This window comes from Macrobrachium nipponense, chromosome 30 (genome assembly GCF_015104395.2).
Source record: "Macrobrachium nipponense isolate FS-2020 chromosome 30, ASM1510439v2, whole genome shotgun sequence".
Classification (NCBI taxonomy): domain Eukaryota; kingdom Metazoa; phylum Arthropoda; class Malacostraca; order Decapoda; family Palaemonidae; genus Macrobrachium; species Macrobrachium nipponense.
The window spans coordinates 1,112,653-1,135,919 of record NC_087218.1 but is presented as its reverse complement, the minus strand read 5'-3'; the positions used below and the strand labels follow the sequence as shown (position 1 = coordinate 1,135,919).

The window sequence follows — 23,267 nt, the reverse complement described above, 5'->3', positions numbered from 1 at the left end:
CTCTCTTTTTCACTTTTTTCGCCCATTTCAAGTTCCGGCCTGAAAACCCTTTAAATAATAAAAACTTTCGAGCCGGATTTTCAACGAGCCAACGGCGTTCGGGGGACGTCCCCCTCTTCGTGGAGAACGCGTTTCATCTAAAATTGACTCATATAAGGATATTGATCTGATTTGTTCCCAAATGGAATTCTAACCTAAGCAGCTTATCTTCATAATATTCCGCTGTAAAACTTCTTAAACTAATTAAAGTGGGAGTTAGTCGCCCAACCAAGGAGAAATCCATCACTGCATTCGAGCTTTCAAGAACAATTTCAGTTTAATTTATCTGTACATTATTCCAATAAACTTCTTTCGTTTTCAAAGGCTTCCCGTCACTGGTGTCAATCGGGCAATTTGCTTTCTTATTTTACACATATTCAGAACTTTCACTCGATCACCTAAGCTTTAATCATCATCCATGCCAAGAAACGACAATGAGTTTATTATCATTGTTATAATTTTGTAATTGTTTGGGCATGATGCTTCAATATTTTGATCATCAAGGGAGTAAAAGTACCTTCGTTTGGACACTGACATATGGTTTGAGATCATGAGATCATGATAAAACTTATCAGCCTAGTAGTAGTTCGTCATGTGGTTCGAAATATCGAAATGTTGAATGTCATCGAATTCGTAAGTCACAAAAAAAGAATTCAAGAAGCTCTTTCGAAGTCTTTCAACATTCGGCGAGAGCCCACTGAGTTTCACGGGACTGAAATGGACTTCTAAGCATCACAACCTGATCGTTCAAAATTGAATGTAGCCTTCACTCATCATGATACGGAATCATACCATGAAAAGTTATGCGATTTACGAAATGTAGGCTCCTTGAGCAAGGTCGAGAGATCAGGAAAGTAGATACGATGAAGTACAAGGGTTTCAAAGTTGAATGTTTATGCCAGTAAATGAGTAGATAAGGGATAAGTTGGAAACGACGACCTATAACGTAGTTTAGAGAACAAATAAATGGTTGACTAATTATGCAAATGAATAATTGAATAAGAGATAAGTTAAAAAAAAAACAGATGTAATCTCTCTCTCTCTTTCTCTTTCAAACCAGGTTTATGGAGACTCCCAAGATATAAACACAAGCCTATTCTCGCCATCGATCATAATTAACTGAAGTGCCGCCTGTCGTTAAACAGATGTGGGACCGAATCGCCAAATCTCAGATTGGGTATGTTTACAATCTTCTACTGTCTATTAGTTTTTTTTTTTAGTACAGGTTACGAGGAAACCCAAAGGGAATAATGATTAAAAATATTCACCACCTAAATCCCTCATTTTAATCAAATGCATTACTGATTAGTGGCCTTCATTCAAGTCTATTTTTTGGGGGGTGGGTGAGTGGGGGAGTGGGGGCTGGTTCCCAGATACTGACTAGATAAACCATACATGTGAATATTTTAAGATTCGTTCATATTGTTCCCAATATCTCATCACCAAAATTGCTAACTTTCATTCAAAGTCCCGTGTCTCTGTGATGTGGCATTCTTGAATCGAAAGCTGTTCCATAAGTCATAAATTGGTTCTTTGGTTTGAATTTTACCGCCTATAACTGGTTCACTTAAGGTGGATTCTTAGGTGAGCCCTATACCTGCCAGACGTTTGTTTGTTTGGCGGCCGCTGAGTGGCCTGGAGGCTGCCTACCTCCTGGTACCAACCAATCAGCGGCCGCCAAACAAACGTCTCGTAAGCATAGGGCTCATCCAAGAATTTACCTTATGTGAACCAGGTATAGTGTCCAATCAGCTGATAACGACGGAGTCTCTAACCTGAAATGTCTACATTTCAGATAAGGTGGAACAAGGTCCAGCGATGAAGGCCAAAGCCTCCAGAGGCCTCCAAGCATAAAGATGACTTTCTCTGCGGCGAAAGCAATGCATCAGAAGTGAGAGAGAGAAGAGAGAGAGAGAGAGAGAGAGAGAGAGAGAGAGAGAGAGAGAGACCCCAAAAGGTTTCCTCAGACGCAAGCAGTCCGTTTTGAGACATGAGTGATGAGGAATGAGGCAGGATTGACTGTCCTGGTGGTGAACGGCGGAGAGCCATGTTCCGCGGAACTATGTGGTGAACACTGGTGGTGGCGGCGGTGGTGGCGGTGGTGAAAAAAAAAAAAGAAAAAAGGGAAAAAAAGGGGGAGGACTGAGAGTAGAGGCAGCCGTGGTCATCGTCATCATCGTCGTCGTCGTCGTCGTCGTCCGTGCCATTCGTCCTCGTCGGCATCGCCATGCTCCTGCTGGGGATTGGAGTGGTGCTCACCGCAGCTATGGTGATCACGTTCGTCTCCAGCGCCTTCATCATCTTCATCATCCTCACTAGCAAACAGGTAGGTATGTAGGTAGGTAGGTCAGGGTAAGTGCATCTCCCTCTTATGGCGGTTTCAAAAACGGAAATAATCCATACCAGTGGTTCTCAGTCTTTTTTAAAGCTCATGCACATTTTTCACCTTATGACAGAATGTCATTCCCCCCCGGTCCCCTTTCCAAAATTGTCCACCTCAAAAGGTGCATTCCAAATAATATGCAACAAAATGCTAACACAAACACAGGCTAGCCGAGAGAAACCCCAGCGTGACCTCTCACGATGTCAACGTATGGTGTGTAGTCCTAGAGCCAGTTTGAGCCTGCCAATCTATGATAGAATTCCCTACCTGAAACTCTGAAATTCCCCGCTATGAGGGAATTCTCCTCTGGATGAGACCCTTTGTTCTATACAGTAACTTCAGCTCATTCAAGCCCGTTAGTCTCTAAGAAAATGCAATGGACTACAGTGCATACAACATGGGGTACATACGATACAAACATAGTAGAAATAGAAATGATACAGCCAAAGACCAAAGACTTTACAAAATTAACTCTACTACTGATATAAGGGAAAAACTTATAATCCGCGGACATAAAGTTAAAAGTTATAGCTAAAATGCAAAAATAATTAGGGCACTGAAGTTGACCCAGAAAGACTACTAGTGATCTGACGTGGAAACAGGGCTCTGCAGTCAATATTAAGCCTACTCGCAATTTACAATCCTTATTAAAAAGCATATTCATCTGCTGCTTCATAGTAGTGACTCGCTAGTGTTTTTCAACTATTAAGTATGATAAATGAGTACAGTAACTAAGTCTACGGGCATAACCAGCTCCGTTTCAGGGAATCCCTTTTCACCCCCACCCCCTTCGGAGGAGGGGGGGCGAACGTAGGATGAAACCCCATTATAAACCATCTTAGGGGTTCCCACTATAACCCTGCCAAGTTTCATGCCCATCGGACCAACCGTTTGGCGGTGATTGAATGACGGACGGACGGATAGACATAACGCCCATTATAGTCTAGCAAGATATGAGCTGATTATGATGCTAAAATGTAATAGACTAAAATATTCCAAGCGATAGTGACTCTTGAGAATGTAGGACCGGAATTAACTATCTGGAAGCATACATAATATAGCACACATAACACCCAGAAATAATGCTGAGTGGCAACCTCAAACGAAATCATTGAACATGAAGGAACTAAAGAATTGAAACATTAACACAGAAGTTGACACTAAGAACTAAGTTTGAGTTTGTTATTTATCATTATTCCATAAGATTACAGTCGTCATGCAGCTCTGGCTACATTTTTTTTAATAATGCCGCAACAATTGTATCTATATTAGTTCTAGTGTCTAGTTCTTGCTCAGGTGTCCTTGTTAAATTTCATACATAAACTTCTGTATTATCTGATTCTTTTATATTTTGATTTCTGCTCTGCCAGATTCGTTTCCAAGAGTCACTTGTCCTTCATGTCTTTCTATTTTCACCTTTAGTGCGCTGATTAATTTTGCTATTTACCTTCAACTTGAATCCGGAATCGCCGACTATAAGATTTTACTCGCTTATATCATCACTAAAGATAATTGGCCTCCGTTCAGACGAACAAACACCAACTATCCAACACAAACACTAAATTATGCAGGCGAATTTGAATATGATTATGATGTTGATTTGAAAATGGACATTTTCTCTAACGGTAATGAATGAGGTCAAACCATTTTGCTGTCGTGTGGATGCACACACGTACGTCAGCATATTGAAAAACACACACAATAATGCAGCTTCAACACGGGCCCATGAAAGAAAGAGCAGAGCAAATACTAATTCATATCAGAGGAAATCGTACGGATAGATTGCCGCTGATGATCTTTCCCTTTGCTGAAAAGCAAACTGTATTTTTTTGATGTCATGAACACTCTTTTTTAGACCTATGGCCATTTTGATCATCATGACAATGGCCATCGCGGCTATAGGTTAGTTGCTAGGTTGTTGGTTAGTGCTTTTGTGCTATAAAAAGTGCACCGGACGGACGAATGTTCAGTGATGGATGCATAACAAACAGTTTCTTTTTATTACTATTATTATTAGTAGTAGTATTAGTAGTGCAAACTAGCACAAGAGTGAAGTTGACGAAGCTCTATGTACAGCTAATTAAGAAAAATCCATAAAGTCCCAATAAATACTTGTAATGGTCCTGGGACTTTATGGACACCCTGTACTCACACACACACACACACACACACACACACACACACACACACACACACACACATATATATATATATATATATATATATATATTATATATATATATATATATATATATACAGTCCACACCAAAAGGTCGGTTTGAGTCATGTAGTGGAACACCACTGTCATAAGAAACTAGGCTTTAAACGCATTGAAGTAAGTACAGTTCGAGCTAAACCTATATACATAAAATCACATTTACATTAATATAAAAAAAAAAAACAATTACTAGAAGAAAGAAAAGGAGTGATACCCTCTCTACAGGAACACACATCGTCTGAGGTTGAATAATCGTAATAACAATAACTTAACAAGGCAACAGAAATAATAATGATTAAATAGCAGTGGTAACACACGTTTGGATAACGTAAGGTGTAAGGACATAGAGAACACAACAGCAAATAAACGTATAGGTATATAATGGTCCGACGAAGTCTCACGAGGCTAACAATAATCCTCATCTGGGAATTGAGCCACCAGGCCAATACTTTATACATTCAGGCTTGAGAGCGAATGGGCAAATCGTTAGCGAGGTGATTCACAGGTCGGCGTAACAAGATGGCGGCGATCAAACCCCAAAGAAGTTACTGTTCTATGCAACTGAGAGGCTGATGCCTTATAGTGATGGTGCTTCAAGGCCAGTGGCTCAGGTCCTAAGGAGATGAATGCTAAATATTAGTATTCGTGAGCTTTCATTTATTGTCAAAAAAGGAAAGTTCAGCCTCTCGGTTTGAAATTGGACGCGAACAAACGAAAACAAAACACAAAATACTCTCTTTTATATATATAATATATATATATATATATATAGATATATATATATATAGATATATATATATATATATAAAGTGCTAGAAGGATTTATATTTCCAAATACGAGTGACCAACAAACAGACAGATCTTTGACGCTAATACGAGCATTATATATAAAAAAAAGACTATCGCATTATCCAAATAATAAAGTTATTGGTAATTGTGTCATGTTTTATGAACTCAAAATAGTCGTTCGTAGATATGAAATAACTGATTGTTTCAGATCAAATTGGTGTTACAGCAATAGAGTAAACATAAATTGCGCTCGATGAAAAATAATGTTACTGAACTTTTATCAGAACATACACACTTGAAAAGCTTCCACGCGTTAAAAAATATCTATAATCGATTCTAGCTCCTCGAGGCAGGGCCAGAAGTTCACGTTTTCTACGCAATTGCCTTCACCAGTGATAACTGTGTCGAAGTATTTATGAATAAAAAAAAAAAAGGATTCAAGGAACTGTTGGTAACACTATTGGAACAATCTGAAAATTGGAAGATGAGGATAAAGGACGGGGAGAGAGAGAGAGAGAGAGAGAGAGAGAGAGAGAGAGAGAGAGAGAGGAGAGAGAGAGGAACTTGATAAATTGGAAGATGAAGATAAAAGGCAGAGATGAGAGAGAGAGAGAGAGAGAGGAACTTGGTAAATTGGAAGATGAAGTGAAGGGCAGAGAGGAGAGAGAGAGAGAGGAGAGAGAGAGAGAGAGGAACTTGATAAATTGGAAGATGAAGATAAAAGGCAGAGAGAGAGAGAGAGAGAGAGAGAGATGAGAGAGAGAGAGAGGAACTTGGTAAATTGGAAGAGATAAGTGAAGGGCAGAGAGAGAGAGAGAGAGATTTAGAGAGGAGAGAGAGAGAGAGAGAGAGGAACTTGATAAATTGATAAAAGGCAGAGAGAGAGAGAGAGAGAGAGAGAGGCAACTTATCTAGCCCTATTTCGTTGTCTCTCAATCCATTATCTGATTGGTCGGAAGCCTAAGAACATTTTCTTTGTCCAAACGACAGGGACTTCTTTGCTGCGCAAAAATAGAAAGAAAAGTAATTTAGTCACAATCATTGGTAACCGACGGAACAGTGCCAAACCCTAGAGACTTATTGTACTTAATCATTGTTGTACAAGGTGTCCATAAAGTCCCAGTACCATCATAAGGTATAAATACTTGTAATAGTACTGAGACTTTATGGACACTCTGTATTTGATCTTTTCTTAATTAATAATACTTTTTTTGGCACTTTTATACAGCAGTTAGCAAAACCATAGCAGTCACAAATACCATGAGAAACTGTAACGACTTTTTCACTTGCGATCAGTCATTTTCTCTTGTTCTCATTAAAAATAAAAAATAAAAAGTTCCTCATTGGACGACCAAGTTGCATACCCGCCTATCAATTTGGTAGCCTGAGTTTGCTCCCTGCTGCTGCCAACACGGAACTAGAGGAATTCATTTCTGGTGATCAGTTCATTCCTCGATATGATGTGGTTCGGATCCCACAGTAAGCTGTCGGTCCCGTTGCTGAGTAACCAATTGGTTCCTATAGTAGATTCACATCAACCTTGCATTTGATGTCTAGGCCAGTTCCTTATGACGCTCCTGATTGGCTGTTGATAAGCCAATCACAGGGCTGGAAACTCTCAGTCTCTCTCTCTCGAGAGAGTTCATATGGGCAGGATCTGTTCCACCTCTCCTGAGGGATACGTCTTTCAGGAGAGGTGGAACTGTTGTGGTAGTTTTTATTTGTTATGAAGTCTTTTTCTTTTTGTAGTTTTGGTTGGTATTTGTTTCTCTTTTAGTTTTGTTATATAGGGGTATCCTTAATCTACACCACGTTGAGTTTGAATCTCTCTTGGAACTTATTAGAATACTTAATTGTTTGGAAGTCTTGCTGAATGCTGAAATTCTCATTTCATTTAATTCATTCCATTTCCTTTAATTCACTTTCTCAGGAGGCTTTTGACGTGATTCGTTTCCTTTGGATTCTGGGCAAGTTAAACACCACGCTTCTCTTTCTTAATTATTATTGTAACACAAATTCACTGTCCAATCACACAAATGACACAGGGTAAACGGAGTACAACCTGACACAAGTTCTGCGTCGAGAGGTGAGTTCCTAACTAAACTTTTCTTTCGATTCAACTGAGGTCTGGACCTATTCTTTCAATTCTTGCTCCACCTTCTTTTCTACTGGAGAACACCTTAATTCTTCGTAACTGGATAATCTTGTCTGCCTACTACTTCCAGTGACACCCTTTGACGAATCAGGGTGTATGCTGTGAGCAGTCGTTACCACCCTTTCAAACATCCTGGTTTGTATTACGTTTTCTACCTCTCTCGCTACCTCTTCATCTACCATAACTCTACTAGTAGATTTTCCTAGCTAATATTCCCTACATAACTATTCTTCCTGCCTTTACATGTAAAGCATGTAAAGGGCAGAACATACATTCTACCTATGTGAACTCTCTCTCTCAGAAGAGTTTCCAGCCCTGTGATTGGCTTATCAACAGCCAATCCAGGAGCGTCGGAAGGGACTGGCTTAGACATCAAATACATGTTGATGTGAATCTCTACTACAGCCACGTATAAAAAGCCCTAAGAGAGCTGTTAATCAGCTGAGTGGTCTAAGTAAACTGAGGTATACTTAACTCATTAAAGTCAGTTCGTTTGTTACGAGTGCTATTTTTATTACTCTCTTCGTTATGTTTGCGTTGCGTACCTACGGGTTCTTATTCTCTCTTCTTCTTCTGGTTCTCTTCGTGGCTACAGGTAATGCTTGGAAGGTTATTTGTTATATGGGCTAACCTTCCATTATCGCTTGCGATGAGTTTCTTTTCTCATAGGAACATTGTAGATTATTTATTTCGTTTTAGCCATGTCTCTCAGGAGGGCTTGTTTCATGGCGTGGATACATTCCACGGATTCTGGGCAAGTTAAACACCACTTAATTAATTTGCTTATAATTAGAATAAAGTATAAGTTTCACAATACAACACTACACTACACTGGAACAGAGGGAGAAGGGATACAGCCTCCCCGTATAAGGCCTTGTTCTTAACTAACTTTCTCTGGGAGCTCAAATGAAGTTTGAACCTAACTGATTCAATTAGCTCCTCCTTAACTACTCTCTAAGACACATCATACTTCTTCTTGAGTGGCTTTCCTTACTTCCGGTGCCACCGGAAGTAAGGAAATTGAGTGCCAATGTTTGGTCTCGTTTTCGAAACTGCTTTTCTTGCAGTCTGATACTGCAACACATCTACTCTCTTTTCTACCTTAACTTCTGGTAGATTCTTCATCACTCTACCCTCACTATATATTTTTCTACCAGTGGTTTTTCCTAACTAATTGTCCCTACCTATTCTCTGGACAGACTCTTGTTGTTTCCTAACACGTTTTCCTTTTCTGTTTCAGTATAAGAGCAGCACCAGCCTCCTCCATCTACAGCTGATGGGCACGAGCGTCATTCTGTCTCTGGTCTTCATCATCTTCTCGACGCCTTCCTTTCTTCAGGTAAGACTTAGCTCGTGGTACGGGGCCGTGTTTGATGATATGTCACTGTATGGGGGATAGTGCCGTCAGAATAAAATCAGTGAATGAAATTATGTAACAGTTGTTATAAATCTCTTCAATATTAATTTTTCTCTGTCTTTTTGCAGTTCTTATTTTAGCGTTCTTTTTTAAGGTCAATTTTGTTTCTAAATTCATGTTCATCCAAAGTCTCAGGATTCTTGTTTCTCTTTCGCTCGCAGGGAAAATGGCTTGCTGGAGACGACAGCATTCTCAGGCAATCTCTCACCACATTGGCGCCTTGGACTAGCCCGGACTGGGAGTCAGACGAAGGCGCCAATAGCACAGATGGCTTCAGCACTACAGTGGCCTCAGTGGAGTCTCCTTATTCCTGGATCCTTGAAGAGGACGCGAATAACACTACCAATTTCACTTTGGGTTACCAGACCACTTTAGAATCGGTCAATAGCAGTGTCGATAGAAATGATAGCGTTATTATAAGTAGGCCTAAGACTATTACTTTACATGCAGACTTATTGTGTCGATTATATGGTTTTCTTTTCATTATGTTTCACACGATAGCTGTGTGGGTGGTTATAGGTCTCCACTGCGACAAATACTGTGCCATTGCTACCCCACTTCGCTACAACCAACTTGTGACGAGGCATCGCATCGCAGCTTTCTCAGTTCTGGTTTGGTTCTTGGGGGTGGGGTTGGCCTTCCCGCCGCTAGTAGGTCCTTACACTTACTCTTTCGCAGGGGGAGTTTGCCTTCCTGTGTGGCACAGGCTCGATGCAGTTGCCTACACTTGGACTCTCGCAACACTCTGCATCATCTTGCCATTCATCATTATCATCATTGTTAACGGACGCATCATCATTATTGCTAGGCATCACCAGCACCGAATTTTCTCAGCTATATTCGAAGTCATGATGTCAGCGCAGGCAACCGTAACTCATCAAAAGAATCCATTTGACGTTCCGAAGAAGAAAAGGAAATCTGTGTGGACAGTATTAGAGCAAATAGCAGCATTGTAATATGTTATTTCCCTTTCTTTGTCACGATCATCTGGGAATCATTCTACCGAAGAAGAGTCAACCAGTATCTCCTTTTGCTGGATGTTATCTTCTTAATCTTAGCACCGGTCATCAATTCATTCATCTACGGGATCAAATGTAAGAATATCAGAAAAGCATTTCGAAACTACCTCAGACGGAAAAACGCTTTACAAGGAGGGGGGGGGGGGGGGGGCGGAAGTGAAGCTGAGATCAGGCGCCCCGTATCCTTCAGCAACTAATTCTCGGATCCGGCCCTCGATATCTTCCACCCTCGCGATGCCCCATCCTCCAAAAATCTCTTCAGAGGCGAATGTCTGACTACCTTCTCCAGGACCAAAATTGAACCAGCCAAAGTTTGTGAGAAGGTCGTCGGATATGTCCTGGCATCCTCTGGAGGATGGAACACCATCTCCTACACGCCTAAGGAAGCCTATAGATACAAAGGCCCCAGCAGCGTCAGAGTCATCACCAGTGGGCTCTCATTCCCCAGCCAGTGATACTAATTTCCTGACTGTGCCCACGTTCGAGGCTGCCAGGTCTTACTACCTCGGACAGCAGCGTGTGCGTCTCTCCATCTCATCTCTAGACTCAGATATGAGTTTCTCTGTTCGGGAGTCTCGCACAGAGGAGGAAAATCTAACGAGTACGTCATCGCCCGACAACCCGTCCCGTAATGTTCCTACAGCCAATGGACACAATAAAGACCATGATGCCCTATCTCCATCAACTCTTCACCTGGGGATGCCTGAGATATCAAACGCCAATAGATCAAAATCCTTAGAGCTGCCTTTGGTTAGCTGCCATGACTCCTCCATGAAGCCAAATGGCGACGCTAATCCAGAGAACAAGCATCAAGCTGACTGTCAAACACCACTTTTGTGCAAAACCTTTGAGCAGCCCAAGAGAAGCGCAAGTTTGACTTCATCTTCACCCTACGTATTACGCACCTTAGAAGCAATCCTGTCCGTAAGAATATCACAATCTCTTCTGAGGCGTGGCTCTGGCTGGGGAGGTTCGCTTGGAAGCATCGAGAGGCTCTCGAAATTTCTCCGAGAAAGTCGGAGAAGCGTTCAGCCAGAATCAAACTCATCCTATTTTCCAATTACACCTCTGCAGCTGATGGACAACACAACCGTACAACAGCAGGAGTCCGACAACAAAATAGACGACGGTAACGCTTGTCCTGAAAATGGCGACCTTGGTGTTCTGACATTCATCAACCCCTTGCCCAATGGGGGTCCTTGTGTAGGTGTCTGTAACAAGGAAGCCCCCAGGGAAATGGAAACTACCCTTACAGTCACCTAACAAAATCTGTCTTTATGTGGAATCCTCTACTACCTGAAGCATTCATCAAAATAATCTATCTATCTGTCTGTTTATTTCACAACGTGGAATCCATAATAACTGCATATAAACGTTACTACCCTAGCATTCATCAAAATAATCTCTCTCTCTCTCTTCTTCTTCTTCTTCTTCTTCTTCTTAGACGCAATATATAAGCAATGATGATGTACCTACACTCACATCTCTTATATTTGTAACATTAGAAGTTGGTTTCGCAGTATTTTTTATAAATTTCAGTCATAATCCTTTTTTATAAGGAGATTATATTTTCTATGGAGATAGATAGAAATGATAACATTTGAGTTAGTTTTATGGTCTGTAAAGTTAGTGATATAGCCGAGGAGAAGATAAGACAAAATGGAGATGTGTGGAGGATGTGAGAGTTCAAACTATCACGTGAGTGATGATGATCTAGCTGTGTCTTATTGTTAGCTTAGCTGCCCTGTTAACCAGTAGCAGGCTCACAAAGTATCAGTATACGTGGAATGACCAGAATATAAAAATGTGATAATAAATGGATATAATTCAAGTATAACGTGTTTGTATTCCTGCTATATATACGTATATATATCCTTAACTCCACGGTGGAAGGTGGATGTGAAACTGGGAAACTTTGAAGAAGTACTTACGTAGTTTAGTTCTACATTCTCAGGTTCACACAGTGTGAACTTGAGAATGTAGAAATAAACTACGAAAGTACTTGTTCAAAGTCCCCCAGTTTCACTCACCTTCCACCGTAGATAGTCTCATGCACGTGTTCCTTCGTACTACATTAAATGTATATATATATACGTATATATAAAACTGACCTAGTGCAGAGGTACCCTGTCTAAAAGAAATGAAACGAAGACTATGACCAATGGCCACCATAACGATGAACACCCCAGTATGTATTAGACCATAGCCTAATGATTAGTGGGAAAGATCGTGATTGACAGCGAATCACGATTCATACGATCGTACTGTGGTTTCTTCAGCTGCAGAATACGAAGCATGAGCAAAAAGGATGGATAAAATGCGATGATTTAATCCACGCTGAAACGTCATGTTCATTTATTGCAAAATGAGCACGAATAAAGTTGTTAAATTCGTCTCACAAGAGTCGCCCAGAATCCTCGTCTGACGAGATTAGGGAAAAAATTTAGTATTGATTGATCCTATATAAAAAATTCCATTTTGGTTCTTGTATGGCATATCAGCATACTTAAAATTAAACTAAACTTTACAGTCAATATTATTGAAAAAGAAACCCACAAAATCACTTTGTAACCTTGTTTACTTCTAAGTATTTACATTTAGTTTTACTACACACTCAAGTACTTTCAGGCCCTATCTGTGGCCCATTTTCAAGAGATGTTTGGGATGTTAGCATGGGTTAAGGCCCAGCAGTCTTCTGGAACTTCTCGTTGAGCTGTTATTTATGTGATGGCTGTTCTGGTTTCCTTGAGAGTTGCCAATCCCCCTCTTGCCGCTCTGATATCCTGAGCTGATGGTCAATGGGATTATCCTTGAGGTAAGGGTGTGGTCACCAAAAGTCTGTTTGGGCATGAAACCTAATCTCCAGGTCAGCAGGGTCAATCTTAGCTTCTTTTAATATCAATCTCGGCTTATGGGATCTTCTGAGGTAAAACAAAACTTTGTTTCTTCTATTACTTTTAATCTCTCAGATGAAGTGCACCTTCTACTACCCTCCTGTGACTAATTTTGTTGCTTTTGTATATAAGCCTACTGTTTTTTAATCCATCCTATGGTCATTTTCCCAACAATGCCTAACTAATAGCACTCCCCCTGAGAGTTAAGAACATAGAAGGGGGCAGTACGCCCTTCTATGTTCTTGGATTTCTAGTCCTTATTCCCCTACCCCTGATTCCCCCACATATCTGTCTCCACAATTGTTGCAATTGATTATGTATACCCCGCTCATCATCTGTATTACTTTCTTCTCCTTCCAATTTATTTTTTACATACTTTGTTTTTTTACAGTATTTTCAAAGGTATATACAAATTTATATTACTCTTTCATTTTTGAAGTGATTTGTTTTCATTTTAGGCATAAAAGGGAGAGCAACTATTTTCTTGTTTTCTTTATTCCATGTACTCTCTACATTTGCTCTGTAAAAAATTTTTCTAGCTTTGCTGAGTGCCCTTTTTCTGAACCATTCCGGTATGCTAATGCATCGAAGCTTTTACCGATGTAATTTATTTCTTATTCTATCTTGCAAGGGTCACACGTTCTCATTGCCCTAAGAAATAAACCAGTTTAGTTCGAACCCCTATTTTTATATCATGACTGAAAAGAGAAGAAATGAATATATGAGTTTGTATGTGTGGGTTTTTTCTATAAGTGCTGAATTCATATCCCTGTTTTCTTTTCTTCTATGAGTATGTCTAAAAAAGGGCAGTTTATTATTGTTACTTTTCTCTAAAGTGAACTGGATATTGTTATCAAACTTATTGAGTTCATCTAGAAAAGTTTCTATTTCATTTTCATCACCTTGCAGAATAGCAAAAATATCATCCACATATCTCCACCATCCTTGCAGTTTTAAGTTAGGGACATTAACATTAGGAACTAGATTAGTTTCGAAATATTCCATATAGATGTTAGCGAGTATAGGTGATAATGAGGACCCCATAGCTACTCCATATTTCTGTTTGTAAACTTGTCCCTCAAACGTGAAATAAGTATCACTGACACACAATTTAATCAACTCAAGGAAGACGCCTATTTCGATGTTTGGATTGAAAATACCCTCATTTTGTTTAGTCTGAAGGAATTATAATACTTTATCTAAGGGGACATTTGGTGAATATGTTACTACATCAAAACTAACCATGTGTTTCCCCCTCCCATTTATATTATCTTTCTTAACTTTGTCTATGAAATCTAATGAATGTTTAATATGGGATTTCTGAAAATTTACCTAAGTATATTCCTAGTTCTCCTCCAGCTAACCACACAGCTAAGTTTTTTTAGGAGATTTCCTACTAAGAAACAATAGGGCGTAGTGGGCAGCCCATCCTTGTGTATTTTGGGGCTGCCATATATATATGCAAGTTCAGGTAATTTACTTGAGAATAATTTATTGCATAGCATGTCCTTCCCATTACCTAGTCTACTGATTATTTTCTTCACATTCTGATTAAAGGTATTCTGAAGCTTTTGAATTGTTGGAGGATTCTCTATTTTAGCATAAGTAGTTTCATCATCTAGTAGCCTGTACATTTTAACCCTATATTCTGAACTATTCATGATAACAATGCTACCCCCCCTTTGTCAGCTTTCACGATTCTAATGTCTTTGTAGCTTTTTAATCCCTTCAGAACGATACTAAATCTCCTTGGCAAGATATCTCCAAGTTTGCTTTCATTACTCCCTATCATCACTTCTCTGAGAAAAGGAGCTAGATCATTGTGATGTTTCAACATTAAGGTAGTTAATCTTGCTGTTGAATTCTATGTTAATAGTTTGTAGTCCCTGCACAGAAATTTAATCCTAGCCCTACTGCTGCTGTTTCATCCCTAGTCAATAATCTACTTGAGATATTCTTTAATATTATCCATATTTGCTAAATTTTATCCAAACCGAATTGCTGAATAGACTCTCATATTTATTTTTAATGTTGAGCCATGCTACGATTTGTATCAAAGTTTACTCTACTGTTGACCTGCCCAACAACTTTTTTTGTACCACTCACCCCTTTTGGTCTCTTGAAGTGTGTTTTTGTGTACTCCTTACACCAGCAAATGCAGCTTTCTTTCTTCTCCCTAAGCTCTTGCAACTGATCCTTGATGTAGCCTTCTTGAAAACTGCTGAATTACATCTGTAAAAGCTTCGATGCATTAGCATACCCGGAATGGTTCAGAAAAAAGGGCACTCAACAAAGCTAGAAAAAGATTTTACAGAGCAAATGTAGAGAGTACATGGAATAAAGAAAACAAGAAAATAGTTGCCCTCCCTTTTATGCCTAAAATGAAACAAATCACTTCAAAAATGAAAGAAAGTAAATATTTATAAATTTGTATATACCTTTGATAATACCGTAAAAAAACAAAGTATGTAAAATAATTGAAGGAGAAGAAAGTAATACAGATGATGTAGCGGGGTATAACATAATCAATTGCAACAATTGTGGAGACAGATATGTGGGGGAATCAGGTAAGGGGAATAAGGACTAGAATCCAAGACATAGAAAGGCGTACAAACTTAATCTCAGGGGAGTGCTATAGCTAGGCATTGTTGGGTGGGAAAATGACCATAGGATGGATTTCAAAAACAGTAGGCTTATATACAAAAGCAACAAAATTAGTCACAGGAGGGTAGTAGAAGGTGCACTCATCAGAGAGATTAAAGTAATAGAAGGAAACAAAGGTTTTACCTCAGAAGATCCCATAAGTCGAGCTTTGATATTAAAAGAAGCTAAGATTGACCCTGCTGACCTGGAGATTAGGTTTTCCTGCCCAACAGACTTTTGGTGACCACACCCTTACCCATTAATTCCATTGACCATCAGCTCAGGATATCAGAGCGACAAGAGGGATTGGCAACGTCAGGAAACCAGAACAGCCATCATATAAATGACAGCTCAACGAGAAGAAGTTCCAGAAGACTGTGGGCCTTGACCTAGGCTAACATCCCAAACATCTCTTGAAAATGGGCCACAGATAGGGCCTGAAAGTACTCGAGTGTGTAGTAAAACTAAATGTAAATACTTAAAGTAAACAAGTTACAAAGTGATTTTTGTGGGTTTCTTTTTCATCTTCAGAAGAAAACTGAAAGAAGTTTTTGTTTGGGTTAGTCCATATTATTTCCAGCATAAAACGAGAATGAATCTCGGTATTAGAATAAAAGACAAAATTGATGAAACAGCTCATGGAAAAATATCTAAAACTTACAACGAAGATTATACATAATAGCCTTTCCTCAAAACAAAAAGTAACCAGACTTTTAAAGCAATACAAGTAATCACATCTGATTGGATTTCCTAGAAGATCGATATAAAACGTAAAATTGATAATTAATGGATATCTCCAGCTGACCTTACCGAAATAGACCTTTCATTACAGGTTTTAATAGTAACTGATTATCCATTAATGAAGATGTCGGCATTTATCAGCATTTCCTACGTTACGCGGATATTTTTTTAACAACGCCCTCCTTTTCATCGATAAAATGCTGCGAGTTTACTGACTTTTGCACGTAAATCCGTAGATTTAATATTTAGGTGACTTAAAGGCATTTCTGAATTATTTTAACTGGGCACCAATTGCCAAATATATTCTACTCGTCATTGCATATTTCCTGAAAAATAAACATATTTCTTATTCATCATTTCATATTTCCTGAAAAATAAACTTGTTTCTGAGTTTGCTTTGTCCTTATTGTTTCTAGAAGGAATCGCCAGAAAGCTACCGCTATGGCAGAACAGAAAATGCATTGTGGCAAGTGACCCCGTAACAAAATTTATTCAATAAAACGAATCGTTGAAGGGAATGGAATAAGAGTGTAGCCCAAAGGCCAAGCGCTGTGACATATGAGGTTATTCAGCACTGGAAAGAAAATCGACAGTAAGTAAGTCTGAAAGGTGTAACCGGAGGAAAACCTCAAAGCAGTTGCACTGTGAAATAATTGTTAGGAGAAGGTGGATAGCGAGATGAAAGAAAATTAATCTGGATGGAGGTACAGTAAAACGAAATGAAAGGGGTTGCGGCTAGGGCCGATGGGACACTGCAAAGAACCTTTAGTAATACATACAGTGCATTCCGCGAGGTGAGGTGATGGAACTATCTCACTACGGGGGCGGATCTGTTGAAAGACTGCTTGTAACAATGCCAGAATTCCATTAAATCCTCTGAGATCTTTTCTCTGCTGCTACATAACAAGGTCAGCTCAAAGGTGGCATTTCATATAAGGGCATTGTGGGACAGGGTAGCACTATACACTGAAGCACCATCAGCGCTGTTGTTACAACAATAGTAAAAACTTCTATCTGTACCTACAGAGTACCTTTACGCCAAGTATTAATTAATCCACAGACGGAAGGAATTGGAGATTGTAATTTATTAGATTGCGGAAGCCAAGCCCTGCGCCCTAAGGGCCCTTTCACACTATGTCGTTTTTTGCCAACGCAGCGACGCAGACACCAGTCGACTTATACATCTTATTGGGTCGTTCACATCTTGCGTGTGCGTGAAATCGCCGCTGCATTACCGCAAACATATGCGTGATACCACCAGGTTTCTGCATCAATGCGGAATAATGCGATGGCCAGTGGACCACTATGTTCAATGGACGCCTTCACATCTTGTGTATCACAGCACACTGAACTACTCTCCAGTGGCCCGGCCAAAACCCAGGATAAGGCGTAATAACAAATATATACCCTATGAAAATCCTTATCTACTGGACATGTTGAATTTCATACTACATATTATGTATTTGTATTCAACTGATGATATCTTTATGGTATATACTGATACTTTATCATGTTTAAAACTGTAAGTTTGTACAGGGATTGATATAAATTTATAATTTTAATGACATAGAAAACCCCATTCTTCCCACTTCTCTCTCTCTCTCACACATCATTTTGAAGGGCTGAAACGTATACAGGATCCAATAAGAACATATTTTGTTAATGAGATCAAATTTATGACTTGCAATATATATTGAATTACCTAATTAATGAAAAATATATTACTTTTATTTTATGCTGCATATATTTTTATCAATATGTTTTCAATGGTTTAAGAATGTAAGAACTAAGCTCCCGGTTGTAGTGGAATTGTTCACTTCAGCTCTCCTTGAATCTTCAGATGTTTCCCCCCCCTGGGCTTTTTTTTTTATACAATGAATGTTAAATTATATATAAAAAAAAATGTGAAAATAAAAATCTCGGGATTTGAAACCAAATCGCGGTAAACAAAACTGGGCTAAATATGGCAGGGTAGTACGTCTATAGTGGAGACGAACCCAGCGTTAAGCTGGTATCACACTAGTCTTTCTTGCTCGCGGTTTTGGCCAGCATCCAGCCGATGCTCGCGAGCAAAAGTGTTGTATCGTCACACTAGGAACTCGTGGTTTCGAGGAGCCGTAGGGAAAAAGTAAACAAAAACTGAATCAGCTGATATTCAATCATGGCGCCCAGAAATTGTCGGACTGTTGCAAGATGCGCTGCAGTGGTTTATTTCTCGGAAACTTACGTGAATGCAAGAGTAACAAAAAACGTTTGTGGGTTCAAGAGTGGCTCAGAAGAGTACGTCCTATCAGCAGCAGCCATCTTGTTTGTTTACACTATGCTGTGGCTCGCGGCTCGTGCTGGCTGCTTCCCGTCCTGTTCGGAAGCAAGAATCTCGAAGCTAAAAGCTCCTGGTTTTTCATTCTCGGCAGCAACGGCTCGCTGCTTGAGACATACGGAAGTAAATGAAAAAGTTGTTGCCATACTGTTTTAGATCCTCAAATAACGTGGCAAATACGCCTAATGTCTCTCGCTGTGCATTCAAAGAGTGCACCCAATAGATTCGGCATTGTCCTCTCTTTTTTCCTCCTTAAATGCACACCAATAAAAGTACAATTTACCCTCTCTCTTATCCATTGTGGTTGACCGTACAACCCATCACGATTCTGCTGCATAAACAAATCTCCCGCCACCGACATCACTGAACAAGTCGCGAATGTCGTTGATTCCGCAGCTGTGTGCGGCAACATTTATAAAAAACCACCGCAGCTCTGCGGTGCGGTGGACGCCATCTATCTGCAGCAACAAAACGCATAGTGTGAAAGGAACCTAACCCTTCCTTTGTATCCCTTGACCGAGAAAAATGTGAAGACAAAGAAATGGGGTTATTTACGTTTTAGATGTAGTTTTCTTAGACCTATGTGGCTCCTCCGTGATTATGGTCATAATCATATATATATATATATATATATATATATATATATATATATATATATATATATATGATTATGCAGCCAACGAGCTGAGCTAACCATCATCACGCAGGAGCCACATAGGTCTAAGAAAACTATATCTAAAACCTAAGTAACATTCTTACTATTGAGACTATTTAGGATAGGTCAATGATAGCGAAAATCAAAACCGCGTAGGTAAATTCAACGTGTGCGGCAATTTTTAGATAAGATAATTGACAATAAGTCTGCCAGCTTCTCACACACATTTTAACAAAACGACGTTTCTTCCGCCCCTGAGCACCAGGAAATTCGAATTTTGGTATCTAATTTGAATGGCATATTGTAACTTTAGAGTCTCATTATTTAGAAAAAACAATCCCGGAAATCCACCTCTCCAGAATACGAGCTTTCAGAAAAATTAAGTATCACAGCCCATCTGTTACCATTATTGCCTCTACAGATGTTAGGTACCTCACCTACCAACCCTTAAATCTCCGGAAATGGCTGAACGGATTTCGATCAAATCTGGCAAGATTAGAGGCCTTAGTGGGAACCCCTTAAGCCAAAGTTTCATCCCGATCGGTTGAATATTTCCAGAGTTATAAAGGGCCAAAGTCGGGGTTTTTGTGAACTCGGTGGCAGGGCTTTAGTACTATCCGCCAGCTACCGTGGCGGTTGATTTATTATGATGCTATACATTATACAGCCAAAGAAACTATTAAACACATGACTGATTAAACTGTAAAATTGGCTTGCTTTAGTTTGGTAGAAATAATGTCTGGGTTGTCTCCCAATAAGCATACGGAATATCCTGCTCCTTATGATTTCAAACTAGATATTGGAGCTTAAATCACATCGAAGAATTAGGTTTGAAATTCTTTAACAATCTGTATATATTAACCTGATGTTTTTTTCAGATGAAGAAAGGTAACCACAGAAGTATCAAGGTACATCGTAATCTTTATCATTATGTAGACCATAGTTGAACTTTGTTTCCTGTAAACCGAGTTAGAATATTATTTCCGATAATAGGCTTAGACCTAAATTTCTTACCATACAATGGTTATGCTGATTAGTGGTGAGTACTTATAAAATGAATAAAAAATGAAAATTAAACTATGTATTACAGGTAAGAGTTGAATAAAAAAATATAATTACCTAGTTACAGTGGGTTTCCCGGGTCCAGGATCTAGGCTAGCCTAAGCCTGGTCACCACCCGAGTTGGGTGGAATCAAGTAACGCAGTGTCCTGAGAGAGAGAGAGAGAGAGAGAGAGAGAGAGAGAGAGAGAGAGAGAGAGAGAGAGAGCAGCTTAAGTCTGATTGGCTGCCAGAGATTGTTACCATATGAGGTAGTGATAACTATTGTTCTGGCACATGAACTCCTCCTCCTCTAGGGTTATCATTTGAATTTCTTGATCGAAATACATGGATGGACAAGGTCTACTTATACACGAAAACATGAAAAGAGTAAAATAGATTTCACACTTCGTAAGGTTTCAATGCTCCGTTACATGTCATCGTGTTTTTTCCTTGATATCCTGAACCGTAATACGCCCTCCGGAACTACCTCTCTCCTTATCTTGATCAAGTGTTTTATCATTAAATTGACTCTTTGTTGGTTAAAAAAAAGGTACCTTGAAAGCTATATGAGTCGTAAGAGAAATTCTAAAAGACCATTGGCTAAAAACTTATGCTAGACACTTATAGGCCTAAGATTAACGAACCAGTAAAACTTAATAGTACTGCAATGGATTTCCTTAAAGATTCGGGTTCTAGACCTATAAGGAAAAGAAAGAAGGAAATTGAACACAATACCACAGTATATCAGAGATAGATGACCTCAGATCGAAGTGGAATTGACAAAATGAACTTCGTTCTATGCTTTCAAGATCGAAATATGGAAGGAATAAACTTTCAAAGCAAGAGGATAGTAGCAAAAAAAAAAAAAAAAAAAAATCATTATATATAAATACTATTACACTCACCAAGAGCTAAATAAAAGGCGTAATATTTTGTTGATAGACTGCTGTAAAAGCACCAATTAGAACAGACGAGACAGATGTTAAAACACCAATCATAACAGATGCAAGTGGTGCTTTGGCCTCAACTTGGGGATACTAAACCGTTTGGTTACTCAGCCAAGATGCAGGAAATTCATTGCTTTAATAAAATGTCATTAACGCTTTTCGAGAAATATATTGAATACGAATTAAAACTTAACGGAACATACCTTTGGTTCACGTTAATGAAGAGGGTAACTTGACACACTATTACTTGACACTTGTCGAAAACAATGAGTGGTGTCAGTCTCGCATCCGCTCGCCACTGCAAACCTCTCAAGATTGATGATCATTCATAACACCAACTCAAGAGTAAAATGACTTTAGTAGAAAAATAAATTATAAGAGAACGGGCTTGTTATATTATATTTCCAAAATGTTTTAGTAAATGGAAATATAGTAAAGGAAAACTCTCCGTTGGTGGTTGATTTCTTACGCTACTGCCCCGCGTACAGTGACAATAGATATATATTTATAGGCTTTGTGCAGCAGCCATTATCCATATCAAGAAAATAAAGAGGAACTGATGGCCGACTTCGTTCTATTTGCAGATCTGTCGAAAGAAGAAATTAAAAATGGGGAAGAGATTATAAAAGATTCCTGGTGTTGGAGAGACACTAAACATAAACAGGCACAAATAAAGAAGGAAAAGAGCATGAGCAAGGGAGCCTTTTCAAAGACTATACCCTCCTACTACTACCACTGCTACTATTACTAGTTTCAAATACAAACTTTGTAGGCGTTTCTTAATTCGCATGTATTAATTTGCGTGTGGAATACCTAGTTTTCCATTGTCAAAAGGAACCGAGGCTCGTTTAAGGTGGTATTATTTTGCTTTAAGCCATTATTGCAATTTAGACTACAATATGATGTTCCTTTGTTGTAGGCCAAAGCGCCCTGCCCTACAATTCGGGACGCCCCATTTAGGGGAAGAAGGCCGTTTTTTTTTTTTTTTTTTGTGGGGGTTTGCAGGGTGGGGGAATTGGGGGGGCGAAGCACTAAACGGAGCGAATGCAGACTGAGGGGTCAAGGCTACTGTAGGCCTAGTAGTAGGTAGTAGACCGGTAGTCCTTTTTTGTATAGGTAGGCGTTTCATAGGGATTAGCCTACCTACTACCTAGTTTTAAGGCACCTAGACTAACCAAATTAAAGTCCTGTATGGGTTAGTGCCATCAGTGCACCTCACGTGCTGTATGGTAGGCATTAGGTATTTAGGGTAAAAACCGCATGGTACAGGGCTCAGGTAGGGGTGGACCATGTACGATCAATGTGTACAACCCCAAGAAAAGTACATTATAACGCGTCCCGACACCGGAGTAGAGGTCTTTAGCTCCGTTTCTCACCAACAACAAGTCGCGACTGATGCCCCTTTTTCCGATGTCAGGACGCGTTATAATGTACTTTTTTTGGGGTTGTTCACGCTGATTGTATATGGTCCACCCCCCTGTACCATGCGGTTTTTTACCCTAAGGGTCTTTTTACAACGTCCCTTCGACTAGTTATACTAGTACCTAGTTAGTTGCAACCTCTTTCATTCCTTTTACTGGACCTCTGTTCATGTTTTAGGTATTCCATCTGTCTTTGGCCTAAATCCTACCCTATAGTATTCTATCTAGGCCTATCAAGTATCTAACCAGATTTACCTTTCTCACCCTGAACCTCCTCCCCAAGTTAGTTGCGACCCCTAACTCTGCATTCTACCCTATAAAAGATGATAGGCCTAACTAGGCTATGTAGTAGTTGGACATACTAAATTAGGCTAATACTAGTTGTTATTCAGATTAGGCAAAGGTGTATTTTTGAAATTGTTTCCAAAATAGCCTAGCGTAGGTAGGCTAATTAGGACTTGGTATTCTAGGTTAGGTTAACTTAGATGAGGTTGGTTAGGTAATTTTTTAATGAAAGGAACATTGGAATCCTTCAAAGCATGCATTAAAACGTTGGAAAATGTTTTCAAGTTGAAAATGCCGTA

General features: G+C 39.4%; 1 long non-coding RNA gene and 1 pseudogene across 1 annotated transcript in view; both read left to right on the top strand.

Annotated features, from left to right (window-relative positions):
* LOC135202218 (uncharacterized) overlaps positions 1-11,594 on the top strand; it is a 312,977-nt pseudogene extending 301,383 nt beyond the window's left edge.
* A 10,304-nt stretch (positions 11,595-21,898) lies between these two features.
* The window catches only part of LOC135202219 (uncharacterized), a 35,245-nt gene continuing 33,876 nt past the window's right edge, over positions 21,899-23,267 (top strand). Inside the window, exon 1 of the long non-coding RNA XR_010311683.1 lies at positions 21,899-22,115. This is a non-coding gene — a long non-coding RNA (uncharacterized LOC135202219). The remainder of the gene's footprint in view (positions 22,116-23,267) is intronic.